The 15,578-nt window shown below is 43.6% G+C and overlaps 1 protein-coding gene across 5 annotated transcripts in view; it reads right to left on the reverse strand.

Moving 5' to 3' along the window:
• MYLK (myosin light chain kinase) overlaps positions 1-15,578 on the reverse strand; it is a 212,911-nt gene that overhangs the window by 164,792 nt on the left and 32,541 nt on the right. The gene's annotated exons all lie outside the window — the stretch shown is intronic.

The following is a 15,578-nucleotide window of genomic DNA, read 5'->3' on the forward strand; positions in this document are numbered from 1 at the left end:
GCACCCAACAGGCCCCACCTTACTCATGCTGCCTTGGCCTGCCCCAAACCCTGCTGGAGTCTTCTGAGAGGGATGGACCTGCATCTCTTAGGAGTCACTCAGGGACTCAGTGCGCCACCAGATGAGAAAAAAATGAGGCATCATCCTTACCACCACTCAGACAGCTCTGTCAGGAGGACACAGGTGTCTAATCACTGTCACTGAGCCCCCACCCCTCCCTTTCATTTCAATGTGCTCTTGAGCAGGGGCAGGGCACAGAGCTCAAACTTGAAGGAGCTCTCAGGTCTGACATGCAACATCAGAATTCACTTCTTACCTTCCCAGACAGCATCCCAGCATTCAAGGCTGGTGTGTGTGGAGTGGGCATGGAGGGGCAGATTCACAGCCTCAGCGATTTGAGAATGTGAATCGCTTGAATGTAGGGAAAGTCTCTTGGTCCTCTCTGTCATGTTTTTATCCCAGGTATACATCCTACCTATAACTACTGTTTGCTGAACTAAATTAACCTGTACACCAGCCATTGGAGTCGTCCTTCCTGAGTGTCAAAGCTTCATGGAACACCGGAAACACTAGTGAAACCACTAGGTCTCTACCCTAAAACCTCATTTAAATTTTATTTTGATGGAATCATGGACTATTACAGCAGGAAGAAGCATGAGAGTCATTTGGTCTTATCTCCTCATTCATAGATGAGGAAACTAAAGCTCAGGGGCCAGAGAGACTTAGAAGTAAAGACCCAGGCACCTGAATGCCAGCCCAGCCCTCCTACTGTCACCCTGGTCCTAAGAGAAGCCAGCTCCCCATGATAACCAGCAAATCGCCAAGCGAAGATGTTGCAAAGGATGGCATCTGGGCATCACCAAGGTGACTATAGTGCCCCAGTGTATTTAAATCCATCCTTGTTAACCACAATCTACTCAGGCCTTACTGAAACCTGAAAACCTATCATGGGCAGAGCACCATCGTAGATCCTGTGGAGAGCACCAAAACGAATAAGAAATCACCCTCAAGGGTCTCTCATTCCAGTGACAAGCACATAAAGCCAAAGATATACAATGTGAGAAAACCTCCAGTGACTTCAGAAGGGAGGAGACAATAACTGGCCAGAAGCAGGATGGGCTCCCTGGAGCAGCAGAGTAGAATCTGGACAGCACTCTTGTGGGGTCCAGACTCTAGTGGGAAGATACTATATATGTATATACACACACACACACACACACACACACACATATATATATATGTGTGTGTGTGTGTGTGTGTGTCTATATATGTGTGTATATATATATGTGTATACACATACATATATATATATATTCTCATATATGAGAATATCATCCAGCTATAAAAAAGGAAATCCTGTCATTTGTGAAAACATAGACAGACCCTGAAGGCATTATGCTAAGTGAAGTAAGTCAGGCAGAGAAAGACAAATACCATATGATCTCACTTATATGTAGAATCTAAAAACAAGTTCACAGGTACAGAGGACAGACTGGTGGTTGCCAGAGGCAGGGGGTGGGAGGTGGGTGAAATGGGTGAAGGCAAACTTCCAGTTATAAAATAAGTAAGTCACGGGAGGTAATGTATAGAATGGTGACCACAGTTAATAATACCATATTAGATATTTGAAAGTTGTTAGGAAGAGTGGATCTTAGAAGTTCTCATCATAAGAAAAGGAATGTTGTAACTATTTATGGTGATGGATGTTAACTAATCCTACTGTAGTGATCATTTTGCAATATATGCAAATATTGAATCATTATGTTGTGTACCTGAAACTAATATGCTATATGTCATTATATCTTAACTAAAAAATAAGACATGATCAAAACAAAATACAAAGAAAACTCCAAACCAAGTTGTTGGATTGGAATAAAATAATAAAATGTTAAAGATGGGAACAACTGTCAAGATTATTTGGTCCAACTCCAAATCTGATTTGTAGATCCCAAACACTATAATCTTCACAAATGAGGGTCTAGCCTCCTTAAACCCTTCCTGTTCTAAACTAACACAGTCCCTGACTCATAGTAAAGTGCTCAATAAATATTAGTTAAATGAATCAACTCCAAACACTTGAAGTCTACCATAAATAAAAGCGGAACATTACTTTAATGATGTAAGTGATTAAAATTCAGAAAATCCAGAGGCCAAACAAATAATCCTTCTTTACTCGGCACTTACCAGGAGGTGGAACTGAGGTGTGTTTTTTAAAAATTGATATATGAAGTAGGGAACACACATGACAGTATATAAATCATTGAATTTCAGATCACAAAGGGCCTAATGGACACCAAACTTGTGATCTGACACGAAGGGATCTGAGACTCAGGGAGGTTGAGTGGTTTGTTGAAAGTTTTAAGGCAACTTCATAGAAATGAGAACCCAAGTCCAGTGTTCTTTCCAAACATGTTATGTTAATCATCTAATTACATTCTAAATTGCAGAGTGCAGAATATAACCCTTTTAGAACGTGGCAATGGAAAAGAACACAGTGAGCTGGAAGAGGCTTCAGAGAGGAGAAGTCTAATTTTCTGTAACCAAAATTGATAATCCATTAGTTGCAAGACTGCTGATCATGGGGATCACATTCTATTTTTCTGTGTAGTCCTGGTGTCCAGGGCACAGAAGAAACTCAACTCATGTTTGCCAACTTTTTAAAAAGTAGCATCTCAGTTATTAATTTAAAGTTGGAAGGAAGTTGCATGTTATAAGGAATGTGAACATCTTGGGTCCTGCAGAAACTATCTATGCCAGGCCACACTGATGTCTCCTAAGCCTCTGCACTGATGAATGCCAAACCTGGCACTTCATACCTTGCCCTTTGGGCCACCGTAAGCACACAGAGTAAGAAGAGCCTAATTTGGTCTCTCCATCTCTCATGGCTCATTTTGCCACAGAATCTTGCTTCCATTTCAAGTCAAGATAATTGGAAACATGTTAAAATAATAGGTGCCTAAAAGCCTCCTTAGTAAGAAGACAGATGCATCCAGATAGCACCAGCCTTCTCTATTTCTCCCTGATAGGTAAACTACCACTGTGAAATTTAAAAAATAAAGACACAATTTTTTTAATTGTTTTCAAATGTTTATTTATTTTTGGGGCACTTGGGTGGCTCAATCAGTTAAGCATCTGACTTTGACTCAGGTCATGATCTCATGGCTTGTGATTTCAAGCCCTGCGTTAGGCTCTGTGCTAACAGCTCAGACCCTGGAGCTTGCTTCAGATTCTGTTGTCTCTGTCTCTCTCTGCCCCTCCCTCCACCTCAAAAAAATAAACATTAAATTAAAAAAAAAATTTTAAATAAATAAAAAATGTTTACTTATTTTTGAGAGAGAGAGAGACAGAGTGTGAGCAGGAGAGGGGCAGAGAGAGAGGGAGACACAGAATCCGAAGCAGGCTCCAGGTTCTGAACTGTCAGCACAGAGCCCAATGCAGGGCTTGAACCCACAAGCTGTGAGATGAGGACCTAAGCTGAAGTCAGATGCTTATCTGACTGAGCCACCTAGACACCCCTACCTGTTTCTTTTGATATAAATTGTGTATTCATCTATGACCATTTATTAAGTGGAATCTGGACACTGAGCTCAGATAGATATACCTAGGCAATTTCATTGTAGTTTTTAGAAACTTCAGAAGTAATTCCTATCTATTGTTTAAAAATTCAAGCAATATGAACATATATAAGATAAAAGGTGAAAGTTGAGGGCAAAAAGTTTTCTTTCCCCTTCGCTCTTTCCCCTCCCTGCAATACTATCACTTTCCAGATATAAGCACTGAAATCATCTTTCTATTACCATTCTTTTTTTTTTTTAATTTTTTTTCAACGTTTATTTATTTTTGGGACAGAGAGAGACAGAGCATGAACGGGGGAGGGGCAGAGAGAGAGGGAGACACAGAATCAGAAACAGGCTCCAGGCTCTGAGCCATCAGCCCAGAGCCCGACGCGGGGCTCGAACTCACGGACCGCGAGATCGTGACCTGGCTGAAGTCGGACGCTTAACCGACTGCGCCACCCAGGCGCCCCTCTATTACCATTCTTATCTGTAATTCTAGATAGTATCCTGTGTCTATTTCTTGATTAAGGAATTTAGGTAGCATTTAGTGAATTCCCACTCTGAATGATGAGGAATTTCACTGACTTACACTGCCTCCCCCTTGCCAGTCTTGTTTTGACTGTTAGATCTTCTATTGGACATTGATGACAAGATCACAAACTCAAATGCCTGTAGAGTCTGGTCAGAACACACAAGCACAGGGAGTGGTTGGACAAGAAGTGTCATGAGGGCCCCTCCCTGCCTACCTTTTGCTCTCCCACTATTAACACAAACGTGGCTAGGGAAAAGGCAAAGTCACAACTGGCAACAGACTCTTGTCCATGTGCTGGGACATGGCTAGGGATGGGGAGGACTGTAGCAACCTGGCAAAGACACCCTTGGATGCAGGCGGTAACACCACTGCCCAAATGCTGCTACGTGGAAGCATTGCCAAAGCTTACTTTTTAAATTTTTTTTTTTTCAATGTTTATTTATTTTTGGGACAGAGAGAGACAGAGCATGAACGGGGGAGGGGCAGAGAGAGAGGGAGACACAGAATCGGAAACAGGCTCCAGGCTCTGAGCCATCAGCCCAGAGCCCGACGCGGGGCTCGAACTCACGGACCGCGAGATCGTGACCTGGCTGAAGTCGGACGCTTAACCGACTGCGCCACCCAGGCGCCCCTTTACTTTTTGAACAAAGCCATTCAGAAATGAATTGGATGTGTAAGCTTTCCATTTGTAAATCTTAGCTCAAAGTTTTTGAGAACACCGCTGGCCAAACACAAAAGGTCTGTGTGCCGAATATGGCCAACTGGCTGACGACTTTTTACCTCTGGTATTATGGTTTTAAGTCATATACTCAAACTTATTTTTTTTTTGTTTTTTTTTAATGTTTATTTATTTTTGAAAGAGAGAGCACTAGTGGGGGAGGGGCAGAGAAAGAGGGAGACAGAGAATCTGAAGCAGACTCCAGGCTCTGAGCTGTCAGCACAGAGCCCGACATGAGGCTTGAACTCACAAACCACGAGATCATGAACTAAGCCAAAGTCAGTCGCTTAACTGACTGAGCTACCTAGGCACCCCTCAAACTTATTTTTTGATCCATCTGCTTTAGATGGTATCTCCTCACTTCTCAGATAAGAAGTAATGTCAGACGAGGACATTAGTGTCCTTAGAGTTTTCTCTTCCTCTCTTTTCCTGCCCCTATCTTACCACTCATGATCCCTTTACTTTTGGCTTTGCAGAGCTCACGGAGTTTACTTTCTATTCTGTGACTATAACTAACACTTTTGAGCCTTGTCTATGGGTTGATTTTAAAAACAGGGCAATTTTTTTTATAACAATATTCTATTGTGTAAATATTTTCTTCAAACATCTGGTGGCCATGAATGAACTGTTCATAATCTATAACTGAAGAACTAGTTTCCAAATGTAGGTAGCTGGTGTGGGTTTTCCATTCCTTGGGTATAGTCCTGTCTCCCCAGATGAGGGGCCTGTGAGCTCAGTGCTCCTGAGTGGGGCACACCTACTGGCAGGCTTTACTTAGAAAGTTCGGGCACAGAGCAACTAGACAGATAGCACATCCAACCATTTCACCTGCAGGCAAAGTAAAAAGACATTCTTCTGAGATCCTAATATCCATACTAAGAACTTTAGTTTTCTCTGTATGGATATTAAGTAAAACATCCTTTAGTCACCCTGACCTCTGTCCTACAGCCCACTCCTAATCTCTGCATGGTTTTACTTCACATACGTGGCTCTCACTGCTGAAGCCTCACCACTCATCTGCTATGGCGGGAGGTGCTGATACAGCCTTCCATGCAATCCCAAGAAAATCCCTCACCCACTCACATTCCCACCACTGTTCTCAGTACGGCTCAGAATTCATTCTCTTTCTAACCCTATCTGTTCATTTCAATGGCATATTTGGGGGGAGGAGAAGTCAGTAAGTCTGTTCAGTTCTGACATTTTGAACCAGAAGTGGCTACATGCTGACAACGGTAGTTTGAGCGTACTTGCCCCATTCTGCTGCCTTTCCGTGGAACACTACAGGAACTCAGTAACACCCGGCAGCCCTCTGCCAGCCTCCTTGCCCTGAGAATTTCTGAGCCACCTGAAATGGACAGCCAGGGAACCTTTGGGAGCATGTTCAAGTCTGCTGGATAGTAAGATTACCCTTCTTCAATGAAAATGGAAGACAGAGATTCTTTCATGAAGAGATTACATTTTTCTTCGAATGAATCTTATGTCCTAAATAAATGCTCAAGAATTTAATGTTTTATCTCTAATGTAAATGGAACAACTATTTTTATTTATTTATTTATTCATTTAGGAACAACTATTTTTAAGATCTCTTCTGGCTCTGGGTCTCTGGTTTATGGGAACTGAATTAAATGTAAGAGTGGTCTCGACCAGCCCTGTCAAACAGCACTTTCTGCAATGACAGAAATGTTCAATAATCTGTGTGGCCCAACAAAGTAGCTAGTAGCTCTGTGTGCATACTGAGCACTTAAAATGTGATTGCAGTGGCCGAGGAACTGAATTTTAAATTTTATTTAATTTTAATTAATCTTAACCTAAACTGAAATAGCCACATGTGGCTAGTGGCCACCCTACTGGATAATATCGCTCTAGACCTTGGGCAACTCATTCTCACTGAGGAAACAAAAGACAATAAACAATAACTGATAAAACTGTAAATTGATAAAGGTAAAGATGAATCATACATGTGAGCATTACAGAAATTCAGAGAGGGAGCAAGTGAGTATTAGAAAGTTCATGTTTAGATCTGCGAGTGCTAATGTGAAAAATAAATGCCAAAAGATGTGAAGTCAAAAGACCAAGTTGCAGATAGGTATGCATACATGGGTCCATTGGTAAATATAAAAGCAAATGCAGATACACGCTTCTATGTGCATAGAACATTTCTGGAAGGATGCCCTCATTGTTGACAGTGATTACCTCTGGAGAACAGAAGTAAGGGTCAAGACAGGGAACTTGCTTACATTGTTTGAATTTTTCACAGTTTAACAATTAAACAATTTTTTTCTCTATAACAAGGTTATAAGCAGAAATATGATTAACAAATAATACATTTTTAAAAGGCCAAAGAAGACAACTCTTTCCTGTGGTTATTACTCACGAATGATTTTATGTGATTATTGGGAATATTCCACATCCTATGGCCACAGTTCTTCTGTACTCTAATAAGATGCTTTACAAAGAAAGCATACTTAAGGAGAGTAGCCTGAAGGAGGCAGAATTTAATTTGGACTCCTATTCTGGATGAGATGGAGAAGAGAAGAAAGAGTATTTTTTTAAATGTTTATTTATTTTGAGAGAGAGCGAGAGAGCGAGTGGGGGAGGGGCAGAGAGAGGGAAACAGAGAATCCCAAGCAGGCTCCACATTGTCGTCAGGGCAGAGTCTGACACAGCAGGGCTCGAACCCACGAACTGTGAGATCCTGACCTGAGCTGAAACCAAGAGTCTGACACTTAACTGGCTGAGCCACCCAGGTGCCCCAAGAAAGGGCATTCTTGATAGAGGAACGGCCTGAGGAAAGGAAAGGAGCAGGGACGCAGGGGTGTGGGTGAACAGTGAGGGGTCTAGAAGGGCCAGACAGGGACTGGGATGGGATAAGGGGAGATAAGACCCTATAAGAAACATAAGACAAAATCCCTATGAACTTGAGTTGGCAAGAAGTCTAGAGTCTTAGGCCCCACCAACTTGGTTCTTGGGGGAACCAAACATTTACTGAGCACCTATCATGTGCCAGGCACTGTGTTACTCCTGCGGCACAAAGATGAATAAGAAACAGTCACTGAGTTCAAAAAACCAGATGAGACATGTGACAGGGATGGCATCATATAGTATGAGAAATGCCATATTTAGACCCAAAAGTACTGCCTCCATAACTTACTGACATCACCGTAACAAGTTTTATAATTGCTCTGAGGCCCCAGTTCTTCCTCTATAAAAAAAAAAAAATGGGGCTGACATTTTACATGCCCCACAGGGTATCAACAAATGCTACCTCCCTTCCTTTCACACTCTGCCCCATTCCTAACCCCAGATTGACAGGGAAGATAAAATATTTTCCTTATTTATCCTTTCTCTATAAAAGTGAAAGCAGAACGAAGTCCCCATTATGTGTGCTGTGGGCTGGGTGAGCAGGGCTAGGGCTGGCTATGTTAGGAGGAGGAAGGGAGGAGAGCAGGACAGTGCTGGAGACCTAGGAGCTGGTGGCAAAGGCCTTTAAGGCAGTGCTGAAGAGCTGTACACAAGGCTCAGGGACACGCAGCAGGGGGTGCACGGTCAGACCTGCACTGTGGAAGGACAAACTGGAAGCCCAGGGGTCAGAAAGTGGGAAACAGATTTCCAAGCCACTGCAAACTTTGCCTTAATCTCCTCGCAATTCCTACAGTACAGGCAATTTGTTGAACTATTTCAAACCTCTAATTATACACTGTCATATCCTACTGTTTTATATACACACATTTGTCTCCAGAACTACATCAAGATTCCTAAGCACAGAAAGCACAGAACAAAGCAGGTACTTCCCTCAAATTTCTCAAAGTGGTTAAGCACTTCTGAGTTAGAACTGAACTACAATCCAGCAATGATTCTATCAGGTATTTACACAAAGGATACAAAGATACAGATTTGCATGAGAACATGCACCCCGATGTCTATAGCAGCACTATCAACAATAGCCAAACTATGGAGAGAGCCCAAATGTCCATGGACTGATGAATGGATAAAGAAGATGTAGTGTGTGTGTGTGTGTGTGTGTGTGTGTGTGTGTGTGTACACATACACAATAGAATATTACTCAGCCATCAAAAAGAATGAAGTCTTGGGGTTCCTGGGTGGTTCAGTCAGTTAAGCATCTGACTTTGGCTCAGGTCATGATCTCACAGTTCGTGAGTTCGAGCCCCGCATCAGGCTCTGTTCTGATAGCTCAGAGCCTGGAGCCTGCTTCGGTTTCTGTGTCTCCCTCTCTCTCTGCCCCTCCCCTGCTCACACTCTCTCTCTCTTTCGAAAATAAACAAACATTAAAAAAAAAAAAAAAGACTGAAACCTTGCCATTTGCAGTGATGTGGATGGAACTAGAAGGTATTATGCCCAGTGAAATAAGTCAATCAGAGAAAGACAAATACTACACGATTTCACTCACATGTGGAAATGTGGAATTTAAAAACAAAGCAGTTGAACATATAGGAAGGGGGGGGAGAAAAGAGAGGGAAACAAACCACAAGAGACTCTTAACCATAAAAAGAGAAGAAACAGGATTGATGGAGGGATGTGGGTGGGGGATGGACTAGATGGGTGATGGGTATAAGGAGGGCACTTGGTGGTGTATGTGAGTGATAAATCACTGAATTACACTCCCGAAACCAATACTGCACTGTATGTTAACTAAAATTTAAATTAAAAAAAAGGGGGGTGCCTGGGTGGCTCAGCCAATTGAGCATCCGACTTCGGCTCAGGTCATGATCTCACGGCTTGTGAGTTCTAGCCCCGTGTCGGGCTCTGTGCTGACAGCTCGGAGCCTGGAGCCTGCTTCAGATTCTGGGTCTCCCTCTCTCTCTGCCCCTCCCCAACTCATGCGCGCGCGCTCTCTCTCTCTCTCTCTCTCTCTCAAAAATAAACATTCAAAAAAAATTAATAAAAAAAAAAAACCCAAAAGAAGTAAACTGGGAAGAAGTTTATGTGGGCTGGATACTACCATTGCTAAAGTGGAAAACTGAGGAATTATTCATGCTTTTGTGGGTCAGGTCTTCTCCATTCCCTTCCTCCACCCTCCATGACTTAAATATAAACATGCCTTGATGAGGCCAGGCTGGCTCTTCATTTGGAAGCCCACTTCAGTAAACACAGAGACCCTCAGTTTGGATGAAAGCCTCACTTGGGCCGGACTTCTCAAGAGGCACTGAAGTATCAGCTCATTTGATTCACGGCACAGCCAGGGCTTATCACCATGTTTGCTTTTTCTGGTAAGAATGAATTCCAGGGCGAAGGGGAAGAAATCTCCAGTAATTTCAGTATATTTCTTCACCAGCTTGCTCCTTTCATATGTGACTCTGTGCTGGGGGAAGCAGTCCATTGGCACTTCAGCTGCCTGTATGGGCAACAGGACAGCTGGAAGGGTTTCCGTCAGCCCCTGGCACTGGTGGGGCCCTGGCTATTTGCCCAAGGAGGCCCCCGCGCCTGGGGTCCCGGAGAGGTTCACCACCAGCAGTACAGTCCGGGATACTACTGTTCTCACCCTCGCGGCAGCCTGTGCTGTGGGGGTCCCCCATGCACGTGGGCGGACAACAGAGCCCCACATCTGAGTTTCGTCTACGGACTTGTTCCCCCAAGCAAGCAGCTTCCCCTTGACCACCCCATTCAGGCCCAGCAGGCCTTCTCACGGGAAGAGGCCTACACAGGCATTGGAGTGGGGTCAGGGTCATTGGGTAGAGAACCCTGGGTGCCTGGGTGCTCAGAACATGGGGGATGGTGTGGCTCCAGTGGGCACATCCCTGGGGCAGACAGATGCCCTGCTGTGAGGTGAGGGTATAGCCAGATGAAGGAGCCAGGGTTTCTAGAATGTGGGCTCACTGCCTGGATCTAAAGGTAGTACTGAAGAGATAGGGATCCAAAGCTTTACGAGTTTCCAAAAATATAGTCTCCAGTTGACAGAGCCAAGAAAATTTTTTAAAAGGTAGGCAGGTTTGGCCTACTCAGTAGACCCTGATTGAATAGTGGTTTTCTAGAATGATATTATAGAAAATGTCATTAACAGTTAAACGATATTAACTTACCTCCTAAATCCATATGACTGACTTCCTCTCATAGATCCTAGACCCTGTCAGTTCAGGCCAAAGGCTACAGTCAGGAAGGAATGAATTCTTCTAGAATGCTGTTAACTGCAGGGACACCTTCAACTCAGAATAAGGTACTCTCATCACTACTGGTCGATTTGGTAAGGATCTAAAGAGGTTTTTTATCCCTTTTTTTTTTTAATTTTTTTTTCAACGTTTTTATTTATTTTTCGGACAGAGAGAGACAGAGCATGAACGGGGGAGGGGCAGAGAGAGAGGGAGACACAGAATCGGAAACAGGCTCCAGGCTCTGAGCCATCAGCCCAGAGCCTGACGCGGGGCTCGAACTCCCGGACCGGGAGATCGTGACCTGGCTGAAGTCGGACGCCCAACCGACTGCGCCACCCAGGCGCCCCTTTTATCCCTTTTTTATTGCAATATAATTGACCTACAATTTTAGGTTAGTTTCAGGTATATAACCCAATGGTTGGATATAAGTATATATTGTGAAATGATCACCACAGTAAATCTAGTTAACATCCATCATGACACACAGTTATAATTTTTTTTTCTTGTGATGAGAACTTTTAAGATTACTCTCTTAGCAACTTTTAAATATACAATACAGTACTGTTAACTATAGTCACCATGCTGTATGTGACATCTCCATGACTTATTTATTTTATAACTGTAACTTTGTACATTTCTGCCTTTACCCATTTTGCCCACACCCCATCCCCACCTCTGCCAACCACCAATCTGTTCTCTGTATCTATGAGTTTGGGGTTTTTTTTTTCTTTTTTTTAGATTCCACATGTAAGAGAGATCATACACTATTTGTCTTTCTCTGATCTGAAGGAGTTTTTTAGTTCTTCTCTGTGCTATGTCTTCTTCCTTATTTATTCCCATCAGTTAAAGACAGAGTATCTCCACATGCATCATTGGGTGTTTATCAGTTAGGAATATGTTTCTGTAAAATTTCTTGTGTGAATAACCACAGTCAAAGATCCTATCTAATAAAGTGTTTAAGCCTTGGGACTTTTTGTCTCTTAGTTGCTGGTCATTATGCTCCCCCACCGCTGTATCCCCATCCTATGCCCAACCCAACCAATCCTCAGTGTTCTGATTTGTTGCCTCATGGTTTCAATATGGCTGCTGAGCATCAGGCATCATACTTGCATTCAAGGCAGGAGGCAGAGAAGAGGTGGAACATGAGAGCACCAGTGATTTTTTTTTAATCAGAAAAGCAAACTAATAATGATAATAATGATAATAATAATAATAGGGTGCCTGGGTGACTCAGTTGGTTAAGTATCTGATTCTTGATTTTTGGCTCAGGTCATGATCTCATGGTCATGAAATCAAGCCCCACTTTGGGTTCTGCACTGGGCATGGAGCCTGCTTGGGATTCTCTCTCCCTCTTCCTCTGCCCCTCTCCTGCTCTGGTGTGGACATATGCACAAAATAATAATAATAATAATAATAATAATAATAATAATAATAATAAAATGAACCTGTTTAAAAAAAAAAAAATGAAAAGCAAGAGCTTTCCCAGAAGTTTCCTAGCCAACTTCAGCCAGAATGTGTCACTGAGCCACCTCTAGTTGCAAAGGAAGCCTCTACAGTAGCTTCTAGAGTAGAAAAGATCAAGGGCAAAGGGAATTGGTAATGGGTCAGCCATAAAGAGCAAAAGCCCTAATGGATGGGAGGTACTGAGACCTACAGAGCTGAACATCTCATAGTTTGGAGCTTCTCGAAAGATATAAGCCCCAGGAGCACCTATGGTCCTACCTTCATGTCAACCAAATCTTCTTAATAGAAAGAGGGGCTTTATTGGAGGAAAGCATTCATTAAATCCTTGGCCTAAATATAGGTATAACAAGGAAGTGAGGGCAGGGTAGCAACAAATTTCTCTCTTTCAGGAATACGACCAAAAAGTACAAGTTTGAACCAACTTCTAATTACCAGCTTCAGAAGGCAGCAGGAAGCAAACCTTTATAACTTTCTCACATCCTGGTGTCCACGGTGTTTCCCTGAAGTGATGGGAGGGTCCTTGTGCCCTGAGCTGAAGAAGCTGGGACATCCTGGCACTTTCCATGCCAGGCTTTAGGACTCGAGCTGGTGGTGGCAACTTTAAAGAGGGGAGTGGATGGAGCTCTTAGGGACTGCCACTACGAGAGGGGCGGGGTTCGTGCCTGCTGCGATGGGCACCAGCCTGGACCTGAGAAGAAGCTTAATTTTAAAAAGTCATTCACTCATAAGAGATTCTGCCAGAGCCCAGGTACTGAAGAGCAGAGATTCCCGAGGTGGCTGTGACAGACACCAGGACCGGTTTGTGCAGAATAGGCATCTAGAACAGGATGCACCCTAGCTCCTGGAGGGAGAGGTCCGCTGCAGGCAGGGTCTAGTGGCTGCAGCAGTGAAGAGTAACATGCCCTGGAGGCAGAGAACCACTGACCACACTCAGTGGGTAACCCTGCTCAGTCTTTTATAACTAGCAACTCCTGCTCAAAGCCCAACGTCACTCCAGGCCCACACCACCTTACCTCTTCCTTCTCTGAGGGCATCAGGTCAGTAACACTCCCTATTCCCATCTCTGCTAGCAAAACAACCAGCATCCTCATTCTGTACTCTTTTGAGGTGGTTCTTCCTTGATGCAAAACATCCCTCTGTGCCCTTTGCTATGGAGAATACACACACTTGCAGCATGTTAGTTTCAGAGTGCTTTCTATGACAGCCTCTCCCTCTGCCTTTCCACATTCAAGCTCTCAGATGGAGCCAGACACTCCATCTAAGATCTCTCTGGAATTGTCTTCCTTCTGTGTCCACTATCCATCACATGCCTGCAAGGTGTTGTTCTGTGTTAATTCCAGGCAGGTTGGAAGGGGTAAAGTAGCTGTGCAGGCTGACTTTTAAGGAATACATTCATTTTGACATATAATCCACATGTAATATAGAAAGTCAAGTCAACTTTCGGGGTGCCTGGGTGGCTCAGTCGGTTAAGTGTTTGGCTCCGGCTCAGGTTATGATCTCACAGTTTGTGGGTTCAAGCCCTGCATCAGGCTTTCTGCGGACAGCCTGGAGCCTGCTTCGGATTCTGTGTCTCCCTCTCTCTCCGCCCCTCCCCTGCTCACACGCATTTTCTTTCTCTCTCTCAAAAATAAACATAAAAAATTTTTTTTAATAAAAAGAAAGTCAAGTTTCATCAACATTAGCAAAATAAAAATTTCAAATAGAGAATGCTATACTACAAGAATACTGTAGGTCTACAATGTGAATGCATTAAATCCACTGAATTGTTTACTTTATGATGGTTAAATTTATGATGCATGAATTTCACCTCATTTAAAAAAAATACTACTGTATTCCTACACTTGTTAACTTTATGAAGTGGTTTTACCATTTTCTTCCCCAACTCATTTTCTTCACACTCCTGTAGGCTAGTTGTTTCTTCTCAGATAGGGAAACCTGTCTGGTCCACAGAATGTATGAAAGCCACCTGGAAAGCCACCAGGTCCACAGAATGTATAAAGCCAACCGAAGGATGACCAAGAAACAGAGAACTCAGTGTGCCGATTCCTGGGTCAGCACTCATTCCACGAAGGTTCCAAATCAAGTAACTCAAGGGCCCGGTTCCTTCATGGCTTCCAAAGGCAGCAAAGGAAGCAGAAGCACCACCACGTATAAAGGAAGCTAAGTCCTCTCTTCCTCTCCATGTCTGCCTGAATTTGAGGAGGAGTTCATCTCTCAGAGGCAGTTGGGCAGGAGTGTAGGTATTGGAGGTGAGATCAGTTTGCTAAGCTATTTTTCAAGTTCATTTTTTATATTTTGTTTTTTAAGTATAAAGTCAGTGTTTTAGAACACATTCACAAAGTGGAACAGCCACCATCATGATCTAATTCCAGAACACCTCCATCATCTCCAACAGAAACCCTCTACCTATTAGCAGTCCTTCCCCACTCCCCCCTGACCCCCAGCGACCACAGATCTATGATAGGTTTGCCTATTCTGAACATCTCATACCCACGAGGACATTCACCATGTGATCTTTTTTGTGCCTGGCTTGTCTCACTTAGCATAATCTTCTCAATGTGCATCCACATTGCAGCTTGTATCAGTATGTCCCTCCTTTTCATGGCTTTAAGCCATTTCTAAATCCCCAGGGATTCTTCTGTTGTTTCTTTCCTGCCAGCTGTGGGGATGCAGGGCCCGCAGTCAGGGCAACAGAAAAGATCTCTCATTCCAGCAGGGGCCCAGAAAGAAGAAACAGAACCCTCAGCACCATCACCAACATTCCCCCACGATCTTCTTCAGGGGGAAGGTCAGATTCACTGGCAAACAGTCTTAACCACAGGGCCCATGCAAAGTGTCCATCCCAGGGCACCCTGCACACTCTCCAGATGGTGAGGGCCATCCTGCACAAAGCCAGACCTAGTGCTTAAACAAAGGCAAGGTCCAGTGTCATCTGGGACGGTGATGCACTTGACCCCATCCTTCCCACAAGCATATAGGAGCCTGCTCTTAAATTGTAGATTTATAACGCAACCTATGAATTTCTCATCACCTCAGCTGTCTTTTGCTCAATCAAAGCCTTCTAGCCTCTAAAGTGTTTCCTGGGGTAGATTCCCCACGTTTAATCCCAGGACAAATATTACTTGCAAACATTCCTGACTTGCACATGCATCTCCATGTCACGTGGATTTGACGTCCTGGAGGCCTGAGCCAGCAGCGCA

This window comes from Prionailurus bengalensis, chromosome C2 (assembly GCF_016509475.1).
Source record: "Prionailurus bengalensis isolate Pbe53 chromosome C2, Fcat_Pben_1.1_paternal_pri, whole genome shotgun sequence".
NCBI lineage: Eukaryota > Metazoa > Chordata > Mammalia > Carnivora > Felidae > Prionailurus > Prionailurus bengalensis.